Below are 10,000 nucleotides of genomic sequence, written 5' to 3'. Positions count from 1 at the left end.
AGAGAGAAACGGAAAAATGTTTGCCCTCAGGGAAAGTAGGTCGACTCAAGACAGCAGGTCGACTCATGCGCTACATGCGAGAATTCACAGATAGGGTCATATCAGCCGGCTTCAGTGCAGTGGCACGCAACTAGAGAACAAAGATCCGTGCCGTCACACACTGCATGAGTACATGGTGACCTTGTGGGATGGGTACATGGCGCACTTGTGGGATGGGTAATGGCGCACTTGTGGGATGGATGGATGGATGTTTTACTTTAACGTGCTGCTGCTTCTTTTATGTCTGAGATATATGTGTGTGTGTCAACAATGAACGTTTCAAGGGCATTCTGCAAATATTCCTCGAAGTGATCACTGCCTAACTCTTCCTTGCATGCCTGTAGCCCACATTATCTTCACCATGAGAATCAGACTAGCCTTTCTTCTAGTCCGTCCTTTTTTCTTTCTTTTTTTTTTTATATGGTACATATTCTTTCCTTGTAAACACTTTCTAAGTACAGTTTAACTAGTAAAAATAAACGGTGTCACCAATACGTAAATTGAAACTAAACAGTCTGGTGCAAACACTCAGTGTAATCAATGACACAACATTCCTTCAGGACTGAGAAACAAGTGTAAAATCACAGTCTTGATCTTCATCGCAAAATATACACACACAAAAAAGGGTACGAATTCAATCAAAAAGCGAAAGTCCGACATGAAATCCACCCATCTGTTCGCACAGTGTCAACTCATAAAATCTATTGATAAATGTTATGAATGTACTCTGTGTGTGTGTGTGTGTGTGTGTGTGTGTGTGTGTGTGTGTGTGTGTGTGTGTGTGTTTTGGTATAGTCAGCTCGGATGAGCAACAGATCCCTTTCAGTATGCACAGGGGAGAGGTGCACTCTGACATCAACACCAGGACTTCAACACCCTGACATCAACACCAGGGCTTCAACACTGTGACATCAACACCAGGGCTTCAACACTGTGACATCAACACCAGGAATTCAACACTCTGACATTACACCAGGACTTCAACACTCTGACATCAACACCAGGGCTTCAACACTCTTTCATCAGCACCAGGACCTCAACACTGTGACATCAACACCAGGACTTCAACACTCTGACATTAACACCAGCATTCAACACTGTGACATCACACCAGGACTTCAACACTCTGACATTAACACCAGCATTCAACACTGTGACATCAACACCAGGACTTCAACACTCTGACATTAACACCAGCATTCAACACTGTGACATCAACACCAGGACTTCAACAGTCTGACATCAACACCAGGGCTTCAACACTCTGACATCAACACCAGGACTTCAACACTGTGACATCAACACCAGGACTTCAACAGTCTGACATCAACACCAGGGCTTCAACACTGTGACATCAACACCAGGGCTTCAACAGTCTGACATCAACACCAGGGCTTCAACACTCTTTCATCAGCACCAGGACCTCAACACTGTGACATCAACACCAGGACTTCAACACTCTTTCATCAGCACCAGGACCTCAACACTGTGACATCAACACCAGGACTTCAACACTCTGACATTAACACCAACATTCAACACTGTGACATCAACACCAGAACTTCAACACTCTTTCATCAGCACCAGGACCTCAACACTGTGACATCAACACCAGAACTTCAACACTCTTTCATCAGCACCAGGACCTCAACACTGTGACATCAACACCAGAACTTCAACACTCTTTCATCAGCACCAGGACCTCAACACTGTGACATCAACACCAGAACTTCAACACTCTTTCATCAGCACCAGGACCTCAACACTGTGACATCAACACCAGAACTTCAACACTCTTTCATCAGCACCAGGACCTCAACACTGTGACATCAACACCAGGACTTCAACACTCTGACATTAACACCAGCATTCAACACTGTGACATTACACCAGGACTTCAACACTCTGACATCAACACCAGGGCTTCAACACTCTTTCATCAGCACCAGGACCTCAACACTGTGACATCACACCAGGACTTCAACACTCTGACATTAACACCAACATTCAACACTGTGACATCAACACCAGAACTTCAACACTGTGACATCAACTCCAGGACTTCAACAGTCTGACATCAACACCAGGGCTTCAACACCAGGACTTCATCACCCTGACATCAACACCAGCATTCAACACTGTGGCATCAACACCAGGACTTCAACACTCTGACATTAACACCAGCATTCAACACTGTGACATCAACACCAGGACTTCAACACCCTGACATCAACACCAGAACTTCAACACTGTGACATCAAGTCCAGGACTTCAACAGTCTGACATCAACACCAGGGCTTCAACACCAGGACTTCAACACCACCCTGACATCAACACCAGCATTCAACACTGTGACATGACATCAACACCAGGGCTTCAACACCCTGACATCAACACCAGGACTTCAACACTGTGACATCAACACCAGGACTTCAACACTCTGACATCAACACCAGGGCTTCAACACCCTGACATCAACACCAGGACTTCAACACTCTGACATCAACACCAGGACTTCAACACTCTGACATCAACACCAGCATTCAACACCCTGACATCAACACCAGCATTCAACACGCTGACATCAACGCCAGGAATTGAACACGCTGACATCAACACAGGACTTCAACACTCTGACATCAACACCAGCATTCAACACTGTGACATCAACACAGGCCTCCAACACTCTGACATCAACATCAGGGCTTCAACACTCTGACATCACCACCAGGACTTCAACAGTCTGACATCAACACCAGGTCTTCAACACCCTGACATCAACACCAGGACTTCAACACTCTGACATCAACACCAGGAATTGAACATGCTGACATCAACACCAGGACTTCAATACTGTGACATCAACACCAGGACTTCAACACTCTGACATCAACACCAGGATTTCAACACTGTGACATCAACAGCAGCATTCAACACTGACATCAACACCAGGACTTCAACACTCTGACATCAACACCAGGGCTTCAACACTCTGACATCAACACCAGGGCTTCAACACTCTGACATCAACACCAGGGCTTCAACACTCTGACATTAACACCAGCATTCAACACCCTGACATCAACACCAGGACTTCAACACCCTGACATCAACACCAGCATTCAACACTGTGACATCAACACCAGGACTTCAACACCCTGACATCAACACCAGGACTTCAGCACCCTGACATCAACACCAGCATTCAACACCCTGACATCAACACCATCATTCAACACTCTGACATCAACACCAGCATTCAACACTCTGACATCAACACCAGCATTCAACACTGTGACATCAACACCAGGACTTCAACACGCTGACATCAACACCAGGAATTGAACACGCTGACATCAACACAGGACTTCAACACTGTGACATCAACACCAGCATTCAACACTGTGACATCAACACAGGACTTCAACACTCTGACATCAACACCAGCATTCAACACTCTGACATCAACACGAGGCTTCAACACTGTGACATCAACACCAGGACTTCAACACCCTGACATCAACACCGGGACTTCAACATTTTGACATCAACACCAGGACTTCAACACTTTGACATCAACACCAGGGCTTCAACACTCTCACATCAACACCGGGACGTCAACACTGTGACATCAACACCAGGGCTTCAACACTCTCACATCAACACCAGGACTTCAACACCCTGACATCAACACCAGGACTTCAACACCCTGACATCAACACCAGGGCTTCAACACTCTGACATCAACAGCAGCATTCAACACTGTGACATCAACACCAGGACTTCAACACTGTGACATCAACACCAGGACTTCAACACTGACATCAGCTGCCAGAATTCACCCTGACATCAACACCTCTACTCTGCCATACTACCATCATCATCTGGAGTGACGGCTTCTATCCTTTTTTGTGTGTGTGTGACCCACTTGTGTAAAAAAAGTAAGTCTGTGTTACAACCCGGTTTTCGTGTGTGTGTGTGTGTGTGTGTGTGTGTGTGTGTGTGTGTGTGTGTGTGTGTGTGTGTGTTTAATTTTAACATTGCTATTTTCTCTTCTTCTTCTTTTTTTTTCTCTCAGAAAGCAACGATAGACGAGTTAAACACATGTTTTGTTGTGTTTGTTTTCGTTTTTGGTTTGTTTTTCTTTGTTTGTTTTTACCCCACAAGCTTATATCTATTTCCATTTTTCTGTTTTCTCCACACGTTTTTATGCTGGCATTTTTTTTTTTAAACACACAGTCCAATAATAAGTAATACACACAAAAATTATAATAACTATGCAGCATGAAAATATGATCACAGCTGTTGACAGAAATGATATCGACGGGAAGTCATATTTCAAATAACTTTACATACCATATGTCTCATCTAAAACAATCTTGTATGCAACACACACACACACACACACACACACACACACACACACACACACACACACACACACACACACACACACACACACACACACACACACACAATGAATGAAATGAATTAAGAAATAGATAATATGAAGATATTATATCGTTAATAGTGCAGCTTATGCATATCATATTTCAAATAACTTTATGTATCTCATCCAAAACAGTCATGTATGGAAAACGCGCAAAAATATCATATTCACACCATGGTTACTGTGCGCTCCGAATTGAAATGAAATTAAATGAACACAAAGAGAGAGAGAGACAGAGACAGAGACAGAGAGACAGAGAGAGACATGGAGAGAAACAAAAGTTGGTTTTCGTTGCCAGGTTTGATCCTCAGAAGAATCTTTATGAAGTCTGGACGGAGGGACTGCATGTCCAACTGCTGAGGAATTGACGTTCAAGTTCCATGTTTCAGTGATCCTACCTCTATAATCGCAGGACAAGATCCTCTCTCCACAGAGCCCACAGTTCATCTTGAACAAGGTGTCTTAGCATGAACAGCAACTGCAAAGACAAAGCGGCGAGCACTTGACAAAGTCCAGAACCAGGGTCGGTCCATTGTTATGATACAGATGACAGATCTTTTATTCATTTTTTTTTTATGTATTAGGTTAAGATAGAGGAGGAAGAGAGAGAGGATGGATGACAGAAAAGCTTCAATATCAAACAAACAACTCACACTAGGGCAACACTAAACCCAGACTGATGTAATCACTTGTCAGACATGTTTAGAATGCATACATCAGAACACTAGTACATCAAAAAAAAACCCCTGGCAAATGTACACAGACATCGAATGTTCTTAAAATGCACGCCTCAAGACACACTGGGGCAATTGCTGCGCCAGACGATAGGGGAAAGAATGAAAGTGATTAGTTAAGGTGTTGGCAGTGGGGAAAAGTGGTGCATGAAAGGTAAATATGAGTTTGTGAAAGAAGAAAAAGAAAGATATGGGGGGAAAAAAGAGGAGGATGGAGGCCCCACTAAAAAAAGAAAAGAAAAAGTGAGAAAAAAGAGGAGGTTGGAGGCCCCACTAAAAAAAGAAAAAAAAAGTCCAGAACCATGCAGGCAGTGCGCGTCATCACTGGTGCCATGAGGTGAACACCGATCAGGGAAATGTTACAGCTCTCAGGCAACCAGCTTCTCAACCAGCGGTACAGGTGGAACGATACAGGTGTTTGTCCGACCTGAAATGTTCTCTTGTATGTATCGTTGATCTGGTATGTACCGTACAAATGCATGCTGCCGATGACCGTGCAACAAAACTGAAAAACACACAAATAACGGTATTGGTTGTTTACTCTGCCATGCTTGGATACTAAGGGATACGGAGGTTATCAAGGGACATTACCATCTCAACATTATATTGGATCCACGTTGAGTCAGTGGCAAAATAACATCATATTACAGACCACCCCAGGAAACAGAACCTGAACGGCCTCACCAAGAATGAACTGATAAAGGGTAGCCTTGTCCACGACAGCAAAACGGCTGTCCCGACAATGCCTGGAACAGCTGTCACACTGATAAAGGGAAGCCTTGTCCACGACAGCAAAACGGCTGTCCCGACAATGCCTGGAACAGCTGTCACACTGATAAAGGGAAGCCTTGTCCACGACAGCAAAACGGCTGTCCCGTCAATGCCTGGAACAGCTGTCACAGCACGTACTCCCCCCGTGCGCCCAGCAGAAGTGCCAGAACCTTGGGCGGCCAGCCAGACTGACATCCAGGTCTTCACCATGGTTCCCTTCCTCACTTCATGTGACACACAGAGCAAGTCAGTGAAGCAGCACCTCACACTGGCCACGACTGCTGAACAGTTCCCACAGGAAGCTTGGCTCCATGCAATCACTGACGTGGTGGCCAGTGGGGGGTTGCAGGCATCATGATACGCTTCCCTGAAGGAGAGACAGCTCCTGTTGAACACTGCACCGACTACCATGCAGAGACTGAAGCACTCGTGCAGGCCACCTCCATGATTCAGAGGATTCAGACGATCACTGCAGCCAAGTTGTCTTCCTGTTAGACAGTGCTGCAAACCCTTCAGAACAACAACTTCCCATCCCGTCTTGCACTGGGGGCAAGATACCAAAGCTTTAATATCTCCCGCTACCTCCCTCGTACGTTCACGCTTGACATATCCACAAGAGGTATTTTTCAGTGCTCCACTGCATTTGTTAAAGAAGCTGCAAAGCAATGATTGTAAGGCTTATAAACTCGCTCTAGGTGTGCCCATTCTTACATCAAATTTAGGAACTTTCAGAGAAGCAGGTATTTTATCTCTTGATGAACAAAGGAAAGCTTCAGCAGCAAAATACGTCATCAGATCTTCTGCATATGAAACCTTTTCAAAAGAAGAAGTTTGATTGAGTTCACAAAACGATTTTGCTAAAAGAGCTAAAACAATACAATCCATGGCATCCATTTATACATTTGCATCAGATATCATTAGTGCCACAGAGCCAATAGGCAAACAGATTGCAAAAATACCTGCTTTTTCACCAGTTCCTGATTGGGAGCAGTGTAAAGCAACCTTTGACATAGATTGTACAGATTTACCGAAGAACCAGTCACCGTTTCTGTTAAAAACTGAAATACCCTCCCACATGGAAAATGAATATTCAAATTATCTAAAAATGTACACAGATGAATACGCTCTTGACGATGGTTACTTGGGAGCGGCTTTTGTAATTCCTTCATTTAAAATAGAAAAATTATACCATATCGGTAGACAATATTCTATTTTCACAGCTGAACTTACAGCCATACTTGTGGCCTTGAATCATATTTCAGACCTTCCGAAAACTGTATGTGATATTCTATTATATGCCGAAGTCAGTATTACAAGCTATCGAATCTCCAAATTTAAAGACGCGATTTGAAATGACAATGGAAATAAAACATGTTACTCATCACCTGACAAAACAGGACATTAATATAACTTTCTGCTGTGGAATATCTTCAAATGAATGGGTTGACCAAGCCGCTAGAAGAGCAACGCGTAATTTCGAAAGCGCAATACAACTCGACGTCCAATTAGATATACATGAATGCTTTAGTATATATATATATATATATATTATTGTCTTGTATCACATGAAAGTATTCTATTTTGTTCAAATCTATTTTATTCTTGTCTGCTCTCTCTCTCTCTCTCTCTGATAACGTGTGTGTGTGTGTGTGTTTTCATGCCTTTTTTTTTTTTTTTGGCTTTGGGTGGAATGGCTGTGAATGGTGGAATAATGGGAAAATATTGTTGTATTTTGATCGTGATTTGATTTTTTTTTCTTCTTTTTGCTCATTTTCGCTTCTTTAGCTTTGTTCCCTCTTTAGGGCGAGGGCTGGATGTAAAAAAACAACAACAACAAAAAAACATGTTACTTGCTTATCTATATTACCCTTGTTAATAAAAAAAAATTGTCTTGTTTCCCTCTGTCCCTCTCTCTGTCTCTGTCACACACACACACACACACACACACACACACACACACACACACACACACACTCACACACACACACACACACACACACACACACACACACACACACACACACACACACACACACACACACACAGACACACACACACTCACACACACACACACACACTCACACACAGACACACACACAGACACACACACACACACACACACACACACACACACTCACACACACACACTCACACACAGACACACACACACACACACACACACACACACACACTCACACACACACACACACACACACACACACACACACACACACACACACACACACACACACACACACACACACGGAGAGGGAGAGACAGACAGACAGACAGAGACACAGAGATATATACTGATAGTTTAATCCTGTATAGGCCATTGCCCCATACGACAGGGTGCAGCTGATCAAACAACCATTGAACATTATCATTGTCACTTCATGTTCAGTAAGTACAGCTTACTACCAGCCCTTCAAGAAATAGCAATAGAAATACTATGTTTATATGCTTTTTTTTTTTTTTTTTTTTTTTTTGCATGTTTTTTTCCATATCGTTTCCGCTTCCCTTCCCATGTAAGTATTTATGTTAAACTTCCATGCGTTACCAAACTGGAATTTTTTTTAAGGTAAAAAAAAAAAAGAAGAAAAAAAGAAAAAAAATCGCAATAGATCGAAAGTTGGATGGTTTTCATTTTTTTTCTGTTTGTTGTTATTGTTGTTGTTGTTGTTTTTTACAGGTACATTCGTGCTTCTATGCTGGAAGCAAAAGTTAATCGAAAAAGATTTGGACTTCTGGAAATGTTAGCATGAGAGAGAGAGACAGAGAGAGAGAGAGAGAGAGAGAGAGAGACAGAAACAGAGAGACAGAGACAATGAGACACAGAGAGAGACAGTGAGACAGAGGGAGACAGAGAGAGAGAGAGAAACAGAGAAATAGAGAGACAGAGACAGTGAGACAGGGAGAGAGATACAGTGAGAAAGAGACAGAGAGACAGAGACAGTGAGACACAGAGAGACAGAGAGAGACAGACAGAAACAGAGAGACAGAGACAATGAGAGAGAGTGAGAGAGAGAGTGAGACATAGAGAGACAGAGACAATGAGACAGACACAGAGAGAAGGAGACAGTGAGACAGACAGAGAGAGAGTGAAACAGAGAGAGAGAGAGAGAGAGAGAGACAGTAGAGAGAGAGAGAGATGTCCCTATGACATCGTACAAGTTGATCGAAACCGGAGCTCTGTAATATCCTGCAGATTTTGTTATCAACACCCCCTTACCCCTCCCCCCCTACCCCTACCAACACCACCCTCCATCACCCCCCTCCCAGCCCTCCCGTATCCCCATTTTGCACACACACACACACACACACACACACACACACACACACACACACACACACACACACACACACACACACACACGTAATGCATAATTCTCACAATTTTCACGCTCCGCGAACCGGCGCGCACTTGCACTCGCACGCACGCACGCACACACACACACACACACACACACACACACACACACACACACACACACACACACACACACACACACACACACACACACACACACGTAATGCATAATTCTCACAATTTTCACGCTCCGCGAATCGACGCGCACACACACACACATAATGCTAGAAAGCTAATCTCTGTGTGTGTGTGTGTGTGTGTGTGTGTGTGTGTGTGTGTGTGTGTGTGTGTGTGTGTGTGTGTGTGTGTGTGTGTGTGTGTGTGTGTGTGTGTGTGTGTGTGCGTGCGTGTGTGCGAGTGCAAGTGTGCGCCGGTTCGCTGAGCGTGACTCGACAGTTTTTTTGTTCGTGTTTTTTTTGTGTTGTTGTTGTTGTTTTGTGGGGGAGAGGGGGTGCCGTTGGAGTTTTGCTTTTCCAACAAGGATTTGCATCCGTTCCCCCCCCCCCCACCTCCCTCCCTCTTCCCCTCCCCCTACCCGCTACCCTTCCTTCCCTCTCATCCCCTTCTCGCCCCCACTCTCCAAGTCCCTCCCCACCCCCGCCCCTCCCCCACGCCCACACACACTCCTTCTGAAGG

General features: G+C 44.1%; 1 protein-coding gene across 1 annotated transcript in view; it reads right to left on the bottom strand.

Moving 5' to 3' along the window:
* LOC143289565 (L-proline trans-4-hydroxylase-like) overlaps window positions 1-19 on the bottom strand; it is a 21,936-nt gene extending 21,917 nt beyond the window's left edge. Inside the window, exon 1 of the mRNA XM_076598582.1 lies at window positions 1-19. This exon is cut by the window's left edge and continues 97 nt beyond it. The gene's annotated coding sequence lies outside the window, so the exon portion shown is untranslated.
* Window positions 20-10,000: the final 9,981 nt, after the last annotated feature.

This window comes from Babylonia areolata, chromosome 14 (genome assembly GCF_041734735.1).
Source record: "Babylonia areolata isolate BAREFJ2019XMU chromosome 14, ASM4173473v1, whole genome shotgun sequence".
Lineage (NCBI taxonomy): Eukaryota > Metazoa > Mollusca > Gastropoda > Neogastropoda > Buccinidae > Babylonia > Babylonia areolata.
The sequence above is the reverse complement of the archived record's forward strand: the minus strand, read 5'-3'. Positions and strand labels throughout refer to the sequence as shown.